Source organism: Gorilla gorilla, chromosome 3, assembly GCF_029281585.2.
Source record: "Gorilla gorilla gorilla isolate KB3781 chromosome 3, NHGRI_mGorGor1-v2.1_pri, whole genome shotgun sequence".
Lineage (NCBI taxonomy): Eukaryota > Metazoa > Chordata > Mammalia > Primates > Hominidae > Gorilla > Gorilla gorilla.
In genome coordinates, this window is record NC_073227.2 from 107,322,689 (window position 1) to 107,344,281 (window position 21,593).

The window sequence follows — 21,593 nt, forward strand, 5'->3', positions numbered from 1 at the left end:
TAATGTAAAACATAGTTCACCTTGGAGAGGGTGGGTGAGAATTTGCCTGGTGAGTGAAAATTTTACTGCTAGAATGTACGATTCCACATAAAACGGCCCCGCTTACGTGAATCTGCTGAGTAGGCAAAGACCGGGAACGCGCCGGGGTGGTGAAGGGGAGAGAGGATAATGAACTGCAGTTGCTGTCAGAGGAGCGCTATTGTAAGAACCTGAAGCCCCGTCTTTCCATGGTTTGTTACTGGTTTTGTAATGAGGGTTGAAGAAGAGTGATGACAAGGCATTAGTGATTATTATGAGATCCAAACTGTTCTGTGCGATTTTATTTTAGTTTTGACAGCAGTTGGTGCTAAGGGAGACTTAGGAGTTATATATACATTCTCTTTTCAACTGTGTTTTGCTAGAAAGCAGTTTGGTCTCACATATTTAAAGTAATAGGGTTCTTCAAGCTGATATTTGATGTAGAACAGTGATTTTGGGAGGTCTCAGAAGACAACACGTCTGAAGACTCAGATCATGGAGAGAAATGGATGTTAAATGTTCATGTTTGGGCTGGATGAGACGGAATGTTTTTTTCCTACGAAATAGAACTTTCTAGGAAGGAAAGAGCTTCTCTGTATAAAGTACCTCCTATGTGCTACCTGCTTTTTATATTTCTTCTTCTCAACACAGTGGTTTATCCTCTGCTTCCATTTTATTGAGTTTTAAGAAAGTGGTTCTTAATCTGGGGCCAAGTAGTAGAATTTGGATAAGAAACACAAGTTGTGTGTCTATTTTTGTTAACCTCTAGCTGAAATTTAGTGTTGTTTTTTGTTTTTTAAGTAGGACTAGAGATAAAACTATAGTACCAGTCCTTGTGATGTTATCACAATAGAAACTATATGTCTTCTCATAATCTTAATACAATTGTTGCAGATGTCTTCAAACACCTTTTGTGCTCTCCACTCAGGAAATTAAGGAACTGCTTTATCTTGCTTAGTTCAGTAGTAAAGAAAAACACTACTGTACCATTGATTTCTTTTAAATATTTTAATAGGTGCTTGTCTATATAATCTGGTACCTTTGTATTCTTATGTATTTTATTTAATGTATTTAAAAACATTTTTCTGATAGTGCTGTTATTTTCAGACTGCCACAGAGGTCCATGGCAGAAAATTAAGATTAAGATACCTTGATCTAAGAAGTTAGTAAATGCTGTGTGACAGAACTCAGTAATATAGCGCAGGGATTTGTACCCAGGTGTGAGAGATTCAATGCCAGCGCTCTTAAACTAATGATAAAAATAAAATGAGACACAAGCTAAATTGGACACTGCTGTGTGCCAGGCACAGCATTAAGCAGCTTTAATTGGATTAGCTCTGACTCTTCTCAGGCACCTAAATGGGTAAGTACTTTTATTATCCACATTTGTTAGTTGAGGAAACTGAGGTCCAGCCTGGCTGTTTCTTGCCTGAGGTCACAAAGGTGGAGCAACGCCTGACTCCAGATCTGCTTTGCACACTTCCTCCCTTATGCTTCCTCTTTAATGCTGAGGTGAGATGTTAAAGGGAGCTGCCAAGCCTCAGTATAACAGTACAAAGAATGATTCCTGCTAAAATTGGTTGTTTGTAATATGTAATAATCCTGAGTTATCAGTGTGGTGGTTCAACTTGCCAGCAATTAAAATAGGAGAATTGTGCTTATTTCTGATCCTCTACCCCACCTTCCGACATGCCCTGGAACTAGGAACAAAGCCACAAGACTGTTATGTCTGTTGTTTTCTTAGTCTGTGTGTTGGGAGTATATCTCACATTTTGTAAATGTGCATTTTCTTTGGTTACACCTGGAATGTGGTCCAAGCTCATTCAGATAATTGTGCTCTGTGGGAGAGAAGGTAATCTTTGAGATCCAAAGAGAATATATGGAGAAGATTCAAGATATTTTGGGATTTCAGGGAAACTCTAAAGCTGGGCCACGTTGCCCTGAGTAATGCTAAGAGAAACCAAAACATCACCTGTGATGTAAAATCTCAGGTAGTGAAATCTTGACCATGTACTACTACACATTAGTGTTTGTTTGCTCTTGAGACAATTAATTTAGACTGACAGACTCATTGTACTTACAGATTTGTAGCTCAGTGTTTAACCACACCAGTTTCTTTGTTCATTGTTTAGTTTGCTTCCTGATTTGTTATTGATGGGTGATATATGACTAATTTTTTATGCAAATGGATTAGGCAGTGTATTCCCATCCCTGTAGTTCACTCCTTAAGACAAGATACTGTCTCCCACATTTTAGTCTCCCCTACATAAGCTAGAAGTACTTTGAATTGAGAGATTACCTAAGTATTTCTTGGCTTGTGGACTTTTATAAATTAAGGCTGTGTTAAAACCTAAGAGTAGGAAATTTGTTTTGTGGTTGACTTCTTCTCTTAAAGCTGGAAGACATTTCTTGACTAAAATGCAAATTAAATGCTTTTAAAATTTAGATTTTTGGGGGTCATATTTTGAAAACAATAAGTATTTGGTTTATTGTGTTCCTAGAGTTGAGAAAGGTGGTCACTGAGAAATGTCATGTCAGTTAAAGCGGATTGTATGCTGTGTCTGGGCTCTCAGATAAGTGTGTGCTTTCTTTGGAACCTATAAACATAACAGACACATTGAATATATACTTCCTTGTGGAAATTGCAACAAACTTGCTTTCTTTAATGTGAAATAGTTACAGAACATGGCTTTAGTTACTGGACTCTGATGGAAAGTGCATCCAGACTATTTTATAGAAGTATAAAAACTAGCAACTAGTAAACCTAAAAGTTTATAGACATATTTTTTTTCTGCAAGGATTAACTGCTTTATACTGAGGAGTGATGTTGATGGATACAGTAAAAAGGAGGACTTTGCCTGATTCCCCACCTCCGCTAACCCTCTCATTGAAGCAAATCCCTGAATTCTAGAAAGGAAAATATACATACCTTCAAATACTATCAGGGATTAACCAGTTTAAAAAAATCACCTGGGCCGGGCGCGGTGGCTCACGCCTGTAATCCCAGCACTTTTGGGAGGCCGAGGCAGGCGGATCACGAGGTCAGGAGATCCAGACCACTGTGAAACCCCATCTCTACTAAAAATACAAAAAAAAAATCAGCCGGGTGCGGTGGCGGGCGCCTGTAGTCCCAGCTACGCAGGAGGCTGAGGCAGGAGAATGGCGTGAACCTGGGAGGTGGAGCTTGCAGTGAGCTGAGATCGCACCACTGCACTCCAGCCTGGGTGACAGAGTGAGACTCCGTCTCAAAAGAAAAGAAAAAAAAAATCACCTGATGCCACCTGAGAACCCCTGGCCCTTCTCCACGCTGGGGCAGGGGTGTATGCATGGGAGTAGGGGAGTTGAACTTGCTTCTTTGGGAGAGTTGAATCTGGTGGCTGAGCACGGAGCTTCTCAAAAGAAAGGATTTATAGACAAACTGCGGTAGGAAAGTATGTTCAGTCAACTCTCCCACAGTTTTTAACTTTTGAATTTGTCTAAAATTAATGTTAATGAAGCTTTGAAAAATCAATAAAGAAGCAAAGTCAGATGGTGCCCAAGATTTATATGAAGCTGGTTTTTGGTGGATCTCTTTGACTCTAGGGAGGGAAAGTTTTCCATTGCAAAAAGCAATGCTCTTAAACTGGTATAGAACCAGTTTTGCCCTGCCCTATGCCCCGTCTCTGATTTTTGAGCTAGTGATTACCTTGGAAGAAAATTCATGAATGCAAAGCAGCTTTGATTAAAAATGAGCCATTATCAAAGAGAATACTGTGGTTTTGGAAAGTACAGTTCAAAGAAGAGATTTTGGGATGGAAATAATTTATGTAGTATTTTGATCCATTGAATATTCTCACTTTTTCCTTCTTGTGACACCATTGTAAACAGTGTCCTTGACAGAAGAGAAACACAAACAGGTCTCTTAAGTGATTTCTTTCTAGTTCATCCTGAGAGCCCAGTTGAGCTTCCTGACTCACAGTCTAGAGCTGCTTCCATGATAAAGACTGAAGGAGCGGTGAGTCATTTTTTAAAGTCAGCTGATTTATGGGGATGTTGTTGTTTTGGCAAAACTAACTCAAGTGATCTCTCAAGAGATTTTGCTGGATTTTATACCATACCGTGAAAAGATATTCCATAGCTGGATTTACACTCTTGAAAATGGGGTTTTTGTGCGTGCTGCATCTAAAAATTTTAAATTTCAAATACATTCAGGAATAAAAATATTATGGATGAGAGAGAAATCTACTTTTTCATCTTGGTTCTGTCATTTATTTCTTGTGAGCCTCCAAATTTATTTTTTACATAATACCTGTAAGATAGAGGAGTTATAAAGCTGGTTTGTTAACTATTGCTTTGAGGTATATATAAACTTAGTTTTCTGTTAGCAAACTTCTCCATTTCATTTCTTTTTTTTTTTTTTTTTTGTATAACTATACATATTTTAGTAGAGATGGGGTTTCAACATCTTGGCCAGGCTGGTCTCGAACTCCTGACATCAGGTTTCTTTTCCAAGATAGGCAAATAAACTTATTCTAATTCTGTATGTGAGATATAGTGGAAATACAATATGCACCTCTAGGACAAAGTTTCTTGGAGACATGCTTCTTGGCTCAGAAATAGAAACATATAGTGAGGCTAAGTATAATCTCTTTGTTGTGGTTGGTTCAGTTACGTTTTATTGATATAGAGTGAGTACATAACTTTTACGGGTTAAATGATTACCAATCGTTTTTACTTAAATGTAAAAATTGGGGGAGCTGAAGTAGTATTTTCTGTCTCCTTCAGATGGTCCTCAATTCATTTTATTATGAATATAAAGTGTTCATTTGCTCAAAATAACACAGCAGGTAGAATGCACAGTGTCTTGCTCAAGTACAAATGTATCAGATGAACTTTAGATTTACACTTCAGGAGAAAATATGTATAACTTTTGGTGCTAATGCCCCAGGGAACTAAAAGTAAAGATTAACTTTAAAACCATGCAAATTGCTGGCTTTCTGTGTCTTGGCAGTGATCAGTGTTGAAAATCCCTCCCCTGTGCAAACTTTTTCCTTTTCTTATCTATTCACAGTGAGTTAAAGCTTAACCTGATGGCCACAGAGCCAACAGACCTGGCATCTTGAAAGTCTTGTTCTCTGCTGAATGTCTGTTTTCTTGTGTTAGTTTATTGGCTTTGTTTTTAATTTAACCAGATTGAACTGCTATCAAGTTTTTTTTTTTTTTTTTTTTTTTGGGAGACGGAGTTTCGCTCTTGTTGCCCAGGCTGGAGTGCAATGGTGCGATCTCGGCTCACAGCAACCTCTGCCTCCTGGGTTCAAGCCATTCTGCCTCAGCCTCCGGAGTAGCTGGGAATACAGGCATGCTCCACCAAGCCCGGCTAATTTTGTATTTTTAGTGGAGATGGGGTTTCTCCATGTTGGTCAGGATGGTCTCGAACTCCAGACCTCAGGTGATCCGCCCGCCTCGGCCTCCCAAAGTGCTGGGATTACAGGCGTGAGCCACCCTGTCCGGCTGAACTGCTATCAAGTTCTTAAGGCTATTGCTGGGAGCAGTAATTTGGTGACAGATTTAATATATTAAGAGAAAATCCCAGGGGTAACATCTTGTCTAAAGGAACTCAAGCAGACAAAGGGTAAAATATTTTTATTGACACCTAGATTGTCTTTATTTCGGTATGTTTTCAAAGGGCACTCACTGTTTGACTGCATTCTAAAAAGTACCAAGAATTGTTTTTCCTCCATGGTGGCTCATATGGGTGAGGGCTTGGAGACCTGCAGGCCACATGATCCTTTATTTTGGTGGGCTGGGGAAGAGTTAAGGCTGTGATGAAGATCTTACCTTTTTTTTTTTTTTTTTTTTTTTTAAGTATTGCTTACTGCTGGATTGGCAACTAAAGAAATAAAAAGTAAAAGGCTATTTTAGGGGTAATATGGTCATATGAGGTTCAGGGTTCTCAAACTTGATTAGACACAAAAATCACCGTGGGTGCTTGTTACCATGCAGATTCTGCTCCCCCTCCCCCAGAGATTCTGAGTGGACAGGTTCTGGGTGGAGCTCTGCTGTCTGTAAGGCCAGGGGCACAGGTACCATGCTTTGTGAGATGGTGCATGTGTGAGTGAGAGAGATCATATAAACCATGTTGTACGATGCTATTAAATTTTGATATAATATATGCTTATAAATACACATTTTTTCCCCTCCTATTGAAACAGACTGGAGGTTGGTAGAGAAGGTGGATATCTACGTCCATAAAATTTATCCTTATATTACAAACTGTTGGTTGAAATATCCAAATGCGTCTGTGTTAAAAAAAAATTAAAAGATACCAAGAAGCAATTCTCAGTGTTTGATCATACAGCACCTTCCCAAGAATTGTTTCTTCTCAAGGAGCAGGGTATTTAATTTACTTTTTTCTATGCGTTGTGAGTTCCCTCCCCAGTTAGAGTTAACTGCTAAGTGTATCTCTCTCTCTACCACACACAGCCCAGTTTATCAGGTGGCAGTTGTTTTTGTTCCCAGGGAAAAGTTAAAATGGTGTGAATTGGTCAGTTTTGTCCAAACTTTGTGAAACCGAAATGAAAGTTTTGTTTTTTAATAAAAGCTTTGCCTAGGGGTACTGCTGAACAAATAATGTTCAACAAGACATTTTAAATGGAACTCCTACTGGGAAGTAAATGTTAAAATTATAGCAGATGTCACTTCCTGTAACAAAATTCAGGAAACAGTCTTTGGTATGTGGGTGTTGTAACTTTTCAATTCTTGGAACTTTCCTTCAGGAAACTGTCCTGTCAGAAGCAAAGCAGTCAATAAAATATGAAGCACAACTTAAACTATGTTATACAGTGTAATTAAATTTTGATTTGGTGCATATGTTTTTGTGGTCAAGACAGGCCCAAGATTATCACGTGACTTTCATCCTGGATAATGTGTGTCTGGATAACTTGTTAAATTGCTTCTCCCCCACTTCTCCCATTCTGGTTGCTTTAAAAATACAGGTGTATCTGATTTACTCTGGACTTGAATTTATGGAAAGTGGTATAAAATTAATTAGTTCTCATTGTTTTGTACAAAACTATGAAACCTGTTTCCTCCCTAGCTTTGCAGAAATTTTGTCTCAATTGACAAACTGTCTACCTTAGACATTTCTAAGATGGCCTATCTAGTAAGTTGGTAGCTTTGAGCTTTGATAAAAGTTTGAGTCCATGATATTATGGTTTACGAAAATTTTTCCTTAAAGGAAAACAGAACGTGTTATTGAGTTAATATTGCTGGGTTTTAGTTGTTGTTTATTTGCTGAAAGGATAGTCATTGGTATAAAGTAAGCTAAAGCTCTGTCCTTTATATTTTTTCAGGTAATTTTGACCTAGCAATTACAGCTGTAGGAATGTTTTCCTGTTACTCATTTACAGTCTGTGTCTCCCTCTCCCCTCCAGCCTCCTTTTAGCGTTAAGAGGGTGCTAACTCTCCATTTAAAAAAGTGTGTAAAAAATAAACTTTGTACCACAGGGGAAAAATTAGGCAGTAACATTTACTGGCATTAGAATAGCAAAAGGATAAAATGAAACCTAGTGTATTACATTAATACATAATTGAGGTTTTGCAACCTAAAAATATTGGAAAGAATTATTAATGTTTTTCAGATTGTCTGCTTATCTTGTGACTTGGTTTTAGTAAAATTCAAAGTGCCACTGGAACTTAGTTTTTGTTTTTAAATGGGAACTATGCCCAGAAGACGAAAAGTCCTAGGTTGGCAGTTAGATTGAATTTGATAATTCTGTCACTGCTGATGGTGTGAGTTTTTTATTTGTTCTTACCCTTAGGGCAGGGAGGGGCCTCCTCTTAAAAATACCTTCATTTCTTTCTTATTTTAGCAGTCATGTTTCTTTAAGGGTAAAGTAAAAATCATTAGGTTTACTTAATTCTGAGTTTAAATTTGTAGGCTTTATAAAAATTCTTGACAGTTTATGATAAGCCTAGCATAAAACTTCGTTTTCTCTCTGAGGTCACTCGTATTCTGTGTTGACATCCTTAAAGTATTGGTATTATCCATGATCTTAGAGTATTTTAAAGAATGAAGAAGTCGGGCGTGGTCGCTCATGCCTGTAATCCCAGCACTCTGGGAGGCCCAGGCAGGTAGATCACCTGAGGTCAGGAGTTTGAGAGCAGCCTGGTCAACATGGTGAAACCTAGTCTCTACTAAAAATACAAAAATTAGCTGGGCGTAGTGGCAGGTGCCTGTAATCCCAGCTACTCGGGAGGCTGAGGCAGGAGAATTGCTTGAACTCGGGAGGTGGAGGTTGCAGTTAGCCAAGATCATGCCGTTGCACTCCAGCCTGGGCGATCTTTTGGTAGCTTGGTGTAAATGACCTTTTGTGGGGAAAGAGGGAAGAGGGGAATAGTTAAATTGAATCGAGGTATGTTCCTTGTCACCCAGATCTTTTATATCTTTTGTTATATCTCATTTTATGGGTATTTCTTCCCAGCCCAAGTTTTTGTAAAAGTGATTTTATTCGAGGTCAGGAGATCAAGACCATCCTGACTAACACAGTGAAACCCCGTCTCTACTGAAAATACAAAAAAATTAGCCAGACGTGGTGGCGGGCGCCTGTAGTCCCAGCTACTTGGGAGACTGAGGCAGGAGAATGGCGTAAACCCAGGAGGGCGGAGCTTGCAGTGAGCGGAGATTGCGCCACTGCACTCCAGCCTGGGTGACAGAGTCAGACTCTCTCTCTCAAAAAAAAAAAGTGATTTTATTGAAGTCTATTTTATATATCATAAAATTCACTTATGTCAAGTGACAACTCAGTAATGTTTAGTTACTTTACTGAATGGAGCGACCAGTTTTAGAACATTTTATCCCATACCTGGTAAGATCCCTCCTGCCCATTTACAGTTAATCCCGGTCCCCAGCCCCACCACCATAACCTACTTTCTGTCTCTGTAAATATGCCTTATCTGGGCATTTCACATAGTGGAATCATAAATGGAGTATGATGGTTTCTTGCATCTGACTCTTTACTTGCATATTTATATATATTTTAAATTTACCAGCCTCAGCACATTCTGGCCATACTTGAATAATTTTTCGAGGTTCATCTGTGGTGTACCATGTATCAGTGGTTCTATCCTTTTATTACTGAATAGTATTCTGTTAATAGATGTGATGGACAGGTTGTCCCAATTTTTAAAAAAATTGTGAATAATGTTGCTGTGAACATTTACATACAAGACTGTGTGTGGACATATATATATGTGTGTGTGTGTATGTATATATATGTGTGTGTGTGTGTTTTTTTTTTTTTTTTTTTTTTGGTTGGCTAGCTAAAGGTGGAATTTCTGGGTCCTATGATAGTTGTTTGACTTTTTGAGAAAATGCCAAACAGTTTTTCAAACTATATGCCTAGCCTAACTTTGAACTGATCTAATTTAGTCAATTTCTTGCAAATTGTTTGCTATCTTCATAGTTATTTGGGCTATGAAAGTAGCGGTTCTGAGATCTGATCAATTTTGCATTTGATTATTAGAAAATTATATATTGTTTTCAATTTGAATGTGATCTTAAAACACAGCTCATTTTCCCCCATATACAGTTCTTTATTGTATTTTGTAAATTGGGCTTTTCGATGAAGAAATTCATATCGAGGAATGTTTAAAGAAAGCCAAATTAAGTTTAAAATACCAGTGCATGCTGATTATTGTCAAAATAGTAAAGAAAACTCCAACTCCACAACTCATAAACCCCTCAAATAGCAGAATTTAAACATATTATTTGTTAAATAGAAATCCTTTATTTTATAATTGCAAAATGGCCCTAGAAATTGTTATTTCAATGTGCATTTTAAATAAAAGCATTCGGGCAAAAATGCACTGTTCTCATTCACTAGAGCCTCACATGCAAAGATAAGTTATCTAAGTGAAGCGTCTGGAAATTATCGTTCAGACTTGGGTCCTGCCTGGGGAAGGTGGTGACTATGTGCCCTCACTTGATGGTGTACTCCGACTTCAGGAAAAGATAGATCTGTTGCACAAACAAAAATGTTTCATGAAATGCTCTGAAAGTATCTTTAGGGGCATGTGTGACGTTAGTGAAAATGAATCATCTTTTTAGCACTCAGTCGTTCTATTTAAAAAAAAAAAAACTGTGAGGCTCTGGCTAGAAGATGTCTTCATTTCTTCCTTTATGAGCCTTTCAAGTGTTCTTTCAACTTGGAGAGCCTCAGTGCATTGTGGCAAGTTACTGAAATCTGCTGCTCTGCATATTAATTTACCTACGTAAGAATTATATCAGTATCAACAGCTTTATGAATGTGGCCAATTCACACGCATTAAGTGTTTTTCATATTGTCTGTAAATGTATTGAGTACTTCATTGTTCACTAAGAGCCAACCATTGGTGTGTGCAGGGCTCTGAGTTGGTTTAGATAAATACACTGTCTCCCTCCCTACAAGGAGCTCATAGTTTGGTGGGAGAGACAGAAATAAGCAAACAAACTGACAAATAAAACAAGTGCAAATTGTGGAAACACAGTGGCAAAAAACAGGATACTGTGAGGGAATAATAGGGGGTGGGGAATTGGTCTTGGTGTGGGGCCAGGAGAACCTCTGAGGAGGGTTACCTGAGGCAGAGAAAGAGCAAGCCATGACACAGAGAAATGTAATTGTCCTTCTAGAATGTACATGGAAGTAAGTGGTGATGGTGGTGAGAAGGATGGCTTTTTTTGAGACAGAATTTTGCTGTGTTGGCCACGCTGGAGTGCAGTGGCACGATCATGGCTCACTGCAACCTCCAAGGATGACATTTTTAAACAGGGATAAAAATGTTAGGAAATGACCGTCATGTGGCAGTTTCTTGAAATAAAAATTTGATTGTTTTAGTGGTTTGTAGTTCTACCAAAACTTAGCCCTGTTTTTAATATAATAAAGGCAAAGTGAGTACCATAACAACCTAGCTATGAACTTTAAAATAGGGACTATAGTTTCTAAAACTTAGGCTTAATTGGCACATAAACGTAAACACATTAAACAAGTGTTGAAAAGAAATTTGAGAGGACATTTTTCTTTGGGAGCCATCAAATAAGGGATGTGGTAGAATTTAGAAAGGCCCCCAGCTCAGTGAGGTACAGTTATAAGGAAGTGAAGATTTAGACAGTAAGGAGGGCATTCCACCTGGCTATTAAATATAAAGGTTAATTTACAAAACAACCTTTTATATGTGTGAAGGACTGTTATGGGAAGTGGGGTGAAAGATGGTCTCTATCTCTGCCAAAAATAGATCCTGAAGAGATAAATAGCAAAGCCCATGAAGGAAAACACAGAAGTGGTGTACTTTTTTATATATTTAGCAATAGGAAATAATCTTCTGCCTTGGATAGTTTAGGAAGTAGCAGATGGTTTAAGTACCAGTGATATTATGATTATATATTGGTTTTCGTCCATGGTTCCTGGCCCATAACTCCCACAGTCCTTGTTAGTCTTTTGTTATAATGGTGGGGCACTTTAGGCCTCAGGAGACAGAATCTCTCTGTGACCTTCTCTTATCTTCCTTTCACTTGCCCAAGGCAGGACTCTAATCTAATTGTAAGTCTAAAGACTTTTATTCCAGAGAGTTCCTGCCCCATACTCTGGAGGAAGGAATGCTGTACAGAGAGGCCAAGAAAAATCTGAACTGAAGGGTGTTGGTTGATTTAGATCATACCCTTTTTGTCCAGTCACATTTCTACATGGTTGTCAATCTTGCCTACACTATGAAGTCTTCATAAAAGGCCCAAGAGGACTGGGTCTCCAGAGAGCTTCTGGATAGCTGAGCATGTGGAGGTTTAGGGAGAGTGGTGTGCCCAGGGAGGGCATGGAAGCACCACGCCCCTTCCCCCATATCTCACCTTACACATCTCTTCATCTGTATGCTTTGTAATGTCCCTTACAATAAACCGTTAAACGTTAAGTAGGTGTTTCCTTGAGTTCTGTGAGCCACTCCAGCAAATTAATTGAAACCATGGGATCCCAACTTGAAGTCAGTCTATCAGAAGTTCTGGAGGTCCAGACCTGTGACTGGTGTCTGAAGGGGTCGGGGGGGCAGTCTTGGGGACTGAGCCCTCAACCTGTGGGATCTGACTCCATCTCCAGGTAGTGGTGTAGATAGTAAGAAAATCTCCTCCTCCCACGTTTGATCACAGAAGTCTTCTGTGTTGACGATTGTTGTGGTGTGAGAGCAGAGGAAAAACACAGAATTTTTTGAAAACAGCACCTTTTTCTCAAGGGATTCTGTGGCTTCTTGAAAAAATGTGATCACAATAAACTACTGTAGGAACTGAAAGTTTTTGTCCTTTGTGTATGACAGCTATATTTAATTACATACAGTTGCTTCAAAGATCTGCATTCATTATCACCTCATCTCTTTTGTACTTCTCTTCACAGTTATTTTCAAATGAATGTATTGAGTTATAGACCTTTGCGGCATAATGATTGCTTTTATGAATGTTTCACGACCATGTAAGAAAGAACGTATTTGCTTTATTTTCAGAGTCCAGAGGTAAATGTGGTTTTGTATCTTATTTCTATATTCTTATTTTGTCTGTTTGATCTACCATGGACTAAGAGTTGAATAAAAGCCTCATATGAGTGTATTGCTATCTTAAGTTTCTTTGCAAATGTTGATGCCATGTTTTTGTTTTGTTTTGTTTTGTTTTGTTTCAGATGGAGTCTTGCTCTGTTGCCCAGGCTGGAGTGCAGTGGCGCAATTTCGGCTCACTGTAACCTCCAACGCCTGGGTTCAAGGGATTCTCCTGCCTCAGCCTCCTGAGTAGCTGGGACTACAGGCACGTGCCAACATGTCCGGCTAATTTTTTGTATTTTTAGTGGAGACGGGGTTTCACTGTGTTAGCCAGGATGTTCTCAGTCTCCTGACCTCATGATCTGCCTGCCTCAGCCTCTCAAAGTGCTGGGATTACAGGCGGGATTACCATGCCCAGTAATGCCATGTTTTTGATGCACAAATAGTCATCATTGTTAACGTCGTCTTTTCAAATTGTCCCATTTGGCAATATTAGTTTTTAATGTATTCTTCCAGAAGGTTTCTTTGAGTATAGGTGATGTTTCTTAAAAAGATGTGTATCTTTTAATATATTCTGCATGCGGATTTTATTTTGGTTTAAGGAGTGATGGAAGGTTTCTGAACCCTTCCTCTCTTCCCCAAGACTCACCATTCTGTTCTCTATATTTAAGCGCCATCATCAAATTCACTGTACCTTTGTATGCGTTTTAATATATGATTGGGCTGATTGCCCTTCTTTACCCTTCTGAGGTGCACTCTCAGAATTTTTGTGGCTGTTTTCTCATGTAATTTTTCTGAGTCTTCTGTCAAACAACTTGGGGCCTTTGTAATAGGATGACTTCCTAACAAATTTGTAAAACCTCATCCTGTTTTTCAGAAGTACTAAAGTTTTAAATGGATTACCATGTTCTTTGTAGATTTTCATGGAATGAGAAAGGCTAAAGTAGAGCGCCAGGGACTCCTGAGTCACTCACCAGACACCACTCATTTATCTTGGAGACATTAGGGAAATCCTGTTTGCCTCAGTTTATCCAGAAGTAAAAATGTACATTTGCTCTTGTCATAAATGAATGTATTTTTAATGTAACTTTGTAAGAGTGGAATCATATTTCTATAGGTGATTTACATCTGGCTTTAGGTAGAAGGAGTGTTTCACAGTATCATTGTTTCTGTGGATAGTATCCCACTTTCTGGCAGACTTGATTGAATCAGTATGCCTTGGAAATAATAGATGTAATTTAGGCTCTTTAAAATCTTTTTTTGTAGTTCAGTAAAACAAAACTAATTGTAAGTTAATTGTAATTAAAAGAGAAATGTCTTCCTGAATCTCAGTAATTTGTCTAAACATTTTCTTTTTGTTCCCTTTCAATCTTTTATTTATGCATTAAGTTTTTTCACATTGTTGACTTATTCTTTATGTGTGTTTGATAAGTGATTTAGTCAACACATAGGGAAAAAGGGGTTGGGATTACTTTAGACTGTTATGATTTTTGAGATTGTCATTTTGAAGAGGAACAGATAAATCTTTCAGATCTTTATGCTTAGAAATGCCATGCTAGGGCGGGCACAGTGGCGCACGCCTGTAATCTCAGCACTTTGGGAGGCCGAGGCCAGCGGATCACCTGAGGTCAGGAGTTTGAGACCAGCCTAGCTGACATGGTGAAACTCCATCTCTACTTAAAATACAAAAAAATTAGCCAGGCATGGTGGCGGGTGCCTGTAATCCCAGCTACTTGGGAGACTGAGGTGGGAGAATGTCTTGAACCCAGGAGGCGGAGGTTTCAGTGAGCCGAGATCGTGCCACTGCACTCTGGCCTGGGCGTGACACAGCGAGACTCCATCTCAAAAAAAAAAAAAAAAAAAAAAAAAAGAAATGCCATGCTAAAAACACTTTTAAAAGTCAAAAATAGCCCAGTTAACATTGACTAAAGCAAGGTGTTATTTTATACATTGTGCTAGGAGCCAAGGTAGTTACAGAGATATTAACACACTGACACTTAGGTTTAGTAGATGTTCCAGTCTGTTCATGATGCTGGTGATGGAAAGTATTACTGAATACCATACGTAAAAGCTTTACTCATTCATATTTATTTGTAAGACTGTGGTAGCTGAAGAAAAACTAGTATAGCCCACAAAATCCAAATAAATCAAGGACCCCTCTACGATGTTTTCTTCCCGTGCTTACAGATATATATATATATATATCTGTGTGTGTATATATATATCTGTGAGTATATATATATGTGCGTGTATATATATATGTGTGTGTATATATATAGCTGTGTATATGTGTGTGTATATATCTGTGTGTATATATATATCTGTGTGTATGTATATATATATCTGTGTGTGTGTATATATATATACATATCACGTGTGTGTATATATATACATATCACGTGTGTGTATATATATACATATCACATGTGTGTATATATATACACACACGAATGTTAGCAAAGAACCCAAGCATTGCCTCAATAAGTAACGTTAGAATCATACATCCAAGCCAAAATCTTTATTTATTTTATTTTTTATTTATTTATTTAATATAGACGGAGTCTCTGTTGCCCAGACTGGAGTGTAGTGGTGTGATCATAGCTTACCACAGCATTAGACTCCTGGACTCAAGCGATCCTCTTGCCTCACCCTCCCGAGTAGCTGGGACTACAGGCACACACCACCATGCCCAGCTAATTTTTAATTTTTTTTTGTAGAGATGGGGTCTTGCTTTGTTGTTCAAGCTGGTCTTGAACTCAGGTGATCCTACCACTTTGGGTTCTCAAAGTGCTGGGATTAAAGGTGTAAGCCACTGTGCCCAGCAGACTGAAATCATTTTATAACTGTGCTTTTCAATGTTATCTTAAAATTAGCTGGGGAAGAATTCTGTTTAGTTTTTGTTTTTTGGTGTCAGTCTCATTTAAAAATTGACAAGGAAATGAATGGATTTGTGGTAACTGCCTTTTAACTTTGTACATTTTAACCTAATTTATGTTTAAATTATCAGAAATAGAAAATTCAGATACTTCTATACTTACTTATTATAAAAACTGTGCCTAAACTGAAGGACAGAACCACTTAAATTATTCATTTATTTGATTATTTGAGAAGAAATTTTCTATTTTAATTCAAAAATGACTTTTTTCACTATATTTTCATGGTTGAACTGGCTAGAGTGGGTAGTTATTTCAATAGGTGTTGGAAATTTAAAAAAAAAAAAAAAGGTGTAGATAGTTTCCAATTTACTGATTTTCTTCCAAAAATGTGTTTGGGACATAGAAAATGTTTTGCAGAAGCAGCAATGAAAATCATGTGATGAAGGTTAGGCCCTAGCTAGAGCCAGAATGTTTCTTAACTTGTGCCAAAATGTCCAACATTTGGAATAATAATGGCAAACGGTGCAATCACTGAAATAAAGCATGAAAACCATGCTTAAACAAGAGGGTTCGTTCTATACTTGTGTTAGCTTTTAGCTTTAGGGGGTTTTGTGGATGGAGAAAGAGGAGTGGTGTAAGGGATCTTTAAGATTACTTGGAGGAGACTGGAAAAAATGGATTCTTTGGGGCAGGGGCATTTCCACTGGTAAACCTGGGCACTTTGAAGGACAGAGGATTATGTATAATTTTGATCTATGGTAATAGCAGTCTTTTATTTAGCAATTATTTATTGAGCATTCTGTTATGTTCTGATCTCTGAACCAGGAACTTTGCAAAATGGTATCATTTAATCTGCAAGGCGGAGCTTATCACTGCCATTATACAGATAAACTGAGGCTCATGGCAAGTGACAGCTGATACACAGCTTCAGATCTACTCCAGACTTACATGTAAATGTCTCCTTGCCCTTCATACATATATCCATGTGGCCAGTGACCCATGATTTACTGGTGGAGCAAAGGAAGGCATAGAAAATGGAATATGGGTGGGGTGTCTGTTTATCTCTAAACTGAGCTATAACTGAAACAAAAAAAGAGGATAAGAGTAGGGAAACATAGTATGTGTAAAATTCCTCTCAGAGTGAAGAAATGTGAGGTCAGTGTTTCCCAGCGTTAGCCTCTGGGAAGTAAGTGCCTTTTCTCCAGCTTGGTTACTGCATGGGGAATTTGGAGAGAGATGGTAGGGTATTTGTAACTTGGGGAACTCCAGCAATATTTGGGACAGGGGATGTATGTGGATGGAACCTTTTTGTATAAAAGATGTGAAATCCCTTTTACCCTTCATCCTCCTTTAGGATCCTGCTTTTTTTTGAGTCAGAGTCTTGCTCTGTCTTCCCAGGCTGGAGTGCAGTGGCGCTATCTGTTCACTGCAACCTCTGCCTCCTGGGTTCAAGCAATTCTCCTGCCTCAGCCTCCTGAGGCTGGGATTACAGTTGCCCACCACCATGCCTGGCTAATTTTTTTATTTATTTTTTAGTAGAGATGGAGTTTCACCATGTTGGCCAGGCTGGTCTCAAGCTCCTGGCCTCAAGTGATCCACCCGCCTCGGCCTCCCAAAGTGTTGGGATCACAGGCATGAGCCACTGCGCCCGGCCCCAATCCTGATCCCTATCCTGCTTCTTTAGAAAAAACTGATGTTTAGAATAAAACATTTTTCCACCCCTTCATTTTTAGTGTGAAATGCATGCATCCCTTCACCTCTGCTGTGAGATACCACATTTTATGCCATCCTTGGGATCCCCTTTTTTCCCAAGGTTCTCTTATCCTGCTCCATAGGCTGCCAGCTCTAGTGACCATCTGTTGTCTTTAGTATTGAGTTATCTCCCTTTTTAGGGAGGAAAGGGATGTAATGGGAGAGGCATAGGCAGAATGCGGGAAGGGGCACCAAAGCCTGTGCTCCCTTGCCAGCACTTGGACTCCAGCTGTGTATATTCATTAATAATGACTCACAGTTATTGAACACTAGGCACTGGGCTCAGCACTATGTCTGCATTAATGTAATTATTACAACAGCCCAAAACTTTTTGGTACAATTCTCATCTCTATTTTAGAGAGGACGAAACTAAGGCTTAGAGAGTGTATGGCTTGTCCTGTTGGCTGTACCTGGTAGTGACAGGATCTCAGACGTGCCTGTCATAAATGTAGCCATTGGCAAAGATTTCCCATGTCAGTTCCTTCTGTCCTGCATTATTGTGGTGGCTGCTATCCCAGTAGAGAAGTAACACAGTGACTTTGGGAATATTTCTCATTCTCTACAGGGGTGGTTCTCCACAGGGGAGGAGATTTTACCCTTCCCTATCCCGGGGATATTTGGCAATGTCTGGAGACAGATATGGCTGTCACGCCTGGGAGGGGGGCGTGCTACCATCATCTCAGATAGAGGCTAGGGATGCTGCTAACAGTCCTGCAATACACAGGACAGCCCCACCCTAAGAATTAGCTGGCCCCAAGTGTCAATAGTGGAGAACTCTCGCTCTGCAGGTTTCGCCTAGTTCCTATGCATGGGGATGTTTGTGTTTCAGAGAGCGTCTGTACATTGTCATCAGACCCTAAATCATGCTGGCCCCAGGTGTCAGTTACTTGACCTGTATTTGCTTAGGACACAGTATGTGCAAGACACTCCTGGGTGCTCTGTGTGTTACACAGCCTTACTCTACCCCTCACCACCACGTTTAGTGAGTAAATGATTTACCCAAAGAACCATAGTTAGGAAGTGGCAGACCCTAGGTTTGAATCCTTCACTAACTCCAGAGACCATGCTTTTTTTTTTTTTTTTTTTTTTGCGTGGTGGTGCATGCCTGTAAGGCTGAGGCAGGAGAATTGCTTGAACCCGGGAGGTGGAGGTTGCAATGAGCTGAGACCATGCCATTGCACTCCAGCCTGGGCAACAAGAGTAAAACTCTGTCTCAAAATAAATAGGTAAATAAATAAAATTAAAAATTTGCCATGCACACCCAGCTAATTTTTGTACTTTTAGTAGAGATGGGGTTTTGCCATGTTGGCCAGGCTGGTCTTCGAACCCTTGACTTCAAGCCATCCTCCTGCCTCGGCCTCCCAAATTGCTGGGATTACAGATGTGAGTCACCATGCCCTGCCGAGACCATTCCCTCTGCTCGTTTACTGTGATGGTAACCAAAATGTTCCATCGTGTGGCATATTGCTGAGCCTCCTCTCTGCCTCCTTCAGTTTCAACAAAGTCGTGGCAGGATACTGACAAACAGCAGTCTCTGTGTGGGGACCTTGAGTGGCCATCCAGTTGCTCTGTAGTAGGAAGTGGTAGGGAAGTTGGAGGTGAGGAGGGCCCATTAGTAGGGAACTGAGGCCAGACTTCTAAAAGAGCAAGGAAAGAATTTCGAATGACATGGTTCCTCAGCATGTCTGCAGGGAGGAGGTTTATTGCAGCAGCATTTAGAACTAGCTCAGAGGAGAAATAATGGGCGAAGGGAGATTGGTACATATAAGGTAACTACCTATTGTATTACAGATTTACTTATATAAAATGCTTTTCTAAAATCTGGTTCTCTCGTATTTTATATACCAGATGTAACTCAAACTAGATGAAATAGAACCATAGACTCAATCCTTCCTAAAAGCTCAAGGCTTTCTGGCTTGGTAATTTTGTGGGGAAGCACTTGCAGGAAAAACACTTTGAAATATGAAGAAGGAAATGTGATTCCGGTGGTTTCTTTATAGGCCCTAAATCAGTACAGGAAGAAATAGGACAAGAACCGGAGAAGATTAACTTTCTGAAACTTCACAAACAGCTTAATTCTCAAGTAGAGAAAAGTATATTTTAAAGAATGAATACTGGGGGAGGAAATGAGGGAAGGTGAATTAAGCCTTCACAGTGGCTGCTAAGGAGATTACCCTGAAAACTTCCCAGGTGGGAATCTGAAACTTACTTCTACAAATGTATGCATGTGTCTCTACTAGATTGCTTGTAGTTTCCCAGTAGAGCAAAAAGCAGAAGCCAGAGAAAGATTTGAAGGTGTTAGGTAAGTGCTCTAGTTTTGCTTGGCGTGCATGCATGGATACACATGTAACATGCACACTTCTGCTATTTCAGTTCTGCTGACAGCTGATGAAATCATGTGTCTCACAAGTTTAGGACCACTCGAGTTCCTTTCCTTCCAAAGATTTGCTATAATATTTCATAGATAAATTTGTGCTTCCAAATTACTCCTTTCTGCTAAAATCTGAGATTTAACCAGAAGCCTGTAAATACCCTAGAGGAGAGAGGAGAGTCTGTTGGAAAAATGTGGGGCACACAACGATCCTACCACAGTGTTTTGACCAAATTTAATAGTTTATTCTTGTGGTTATTGTTTCTAACATTATGAACATTTTCAAACATTCAGAAAAGTTTAATGAATTTCACAGTAAAAAGCCTTATTCTCAGATTATAAGTACATATTAAATAGTCCTAATCAAAAATCCTAAACATTCCAAAATCTGAAACTTTTTGTTGTTGTTGCTGTTGGGTTTTTTTTTTTTTTTTTTTTTGAGGTGAGTCTCACTGTCGCCCAGACTAGAGTGCAGTGGTGTGATCAATGCAGTGGCCCATTGCAACCTCTGCCTCCTGGGGTTCAAGTGATTCTCCTGCCTCAGCCTCCCAAGTAGGTGGGATTACAGGCGTGCACCACCAGGCCTGGCTACAAAATCTGAAACTTTTTGAGTGATGACATGACACTCTAAGGAAATGCTTATTGGAGCATTTTATTTTTCAGATTTTAAGATTAGTAGTGCTAAATGCCAGTGTTCCAAAATCCAAAAAAAAAGAAAAAAATTGAAACCCAAAACACTTATGGTCCCAAGCATTTCAGATAAAGGGATACCCAGTCTGTATTAACATTTTATTTTACTTGCATTACCATATATTCATCTCTTTGTTGCTGTGTCCATCCATTAATGTATTTTTATACTTCTTATATAAGTTGTGGGAGAGTATACTGTCCCGTAAATAGCTTGTATATCATTAAAGTTCAGTATTTTTTTTTTACGTTTTTTTTCTTTTGGTATAAAATGCAGTGAAAGGCACAAATTTTAAGTGTACTGGCCCATTTTGACAGTGCATGCATCTGTGTAACTCATACCCCTAGTAAGATTTGGAACTATTCTTAAGGTTATTTTTTGGTGTGTATCTGGGAAGATGATTAGAAGATGAGTAAACAAACACGTAACCTGTTTTATTTTTCTTCCTCTCGGGGTGTCATTTCAATTTTTTAAAACCTGTTGGATGAGTTGTATGTGCTTGATAATACCTCATTTTGTAGAGATTATTTAAATTTCTTGAGGTCTCAGACCAAAGCTCTTGGATTAAGGTACGGTTTTCTTCACCTAGGTTGTCTCTTGCTGAGAATTAAAGATAAATTTTTTAGAACCAGCCCTTCTCACACTGAAGGAAGGTGGAGACTCATGTCCATTTAAGACCTCCCCATTTTTGGGTAACAGTAAAATGCATGTGACAGAATATAACTATTACTAAATCATTCCCTGCCACTCTAGGAGTGCATTTATTAGAGAAATGCTAGGACTATTGGATTGTGTTCTTCCAGTGTTATGCTTTTGAAGCTGTGGGAAGGCAGGCGGGTTGTCCCCAGAGGAGGTGCCCTTAGTTGGTGTCTGTCATCCTATACAGGTGGGGTCTTTTATTTCATGGCCGGGGCTCTCAAAGGCTTCCTTTTGGCCACAGTGAGAGAAATCTGGGGGTGAGTGAATGTCCTCCCAGGTAAATTAATGGTGGATCTGTAAATAACCAGGGGCCCCAGACTGAAATCGGGCAGGTTGTAATTTGTCAGATACCTGGATGCATGTTACCTGTTTCTTTTTATTCTGTTATCCTCTAGCATTTGGTAAACTTTGATCTAAATATTGTGGCCGTTTCTGAGCTACTTTATTGTAAGAGAATAGTTGGGAATCTGTGATTAGGCTAGAGTTATAAGGGGAAACAAGGTCTCCCCGAGTGCAGGTCGGGGGGGCATAGAGGTTTTAAATGGGAAGGAATAGGTGATAAGAATATGTAAGAGGTTCACTCTACCTCCGTTTGAAGACAGAGGTTTAACGTTAGGAAGACTGTCAACCTGTTTCCTCCTTACACTGTCAGCCTGACAGA

The 21,593-nt window shown here is 39.2% G+C and overlaps 1 protein-coding gene across 7 annotated transcripts in view; it reads left to right on the forward strand.

Moving 5' to 3' along the window:
* The window catches only part of AFF1 (ALF transcription elongation factor 1), a 204,555-nt gene that overhangs the window by 71,566 nt on the left and 111,396 nt on the right, over positions 1–21,593 (forward strand). The gene's annotated exons all lie outside the window — the stretch shown is intronic.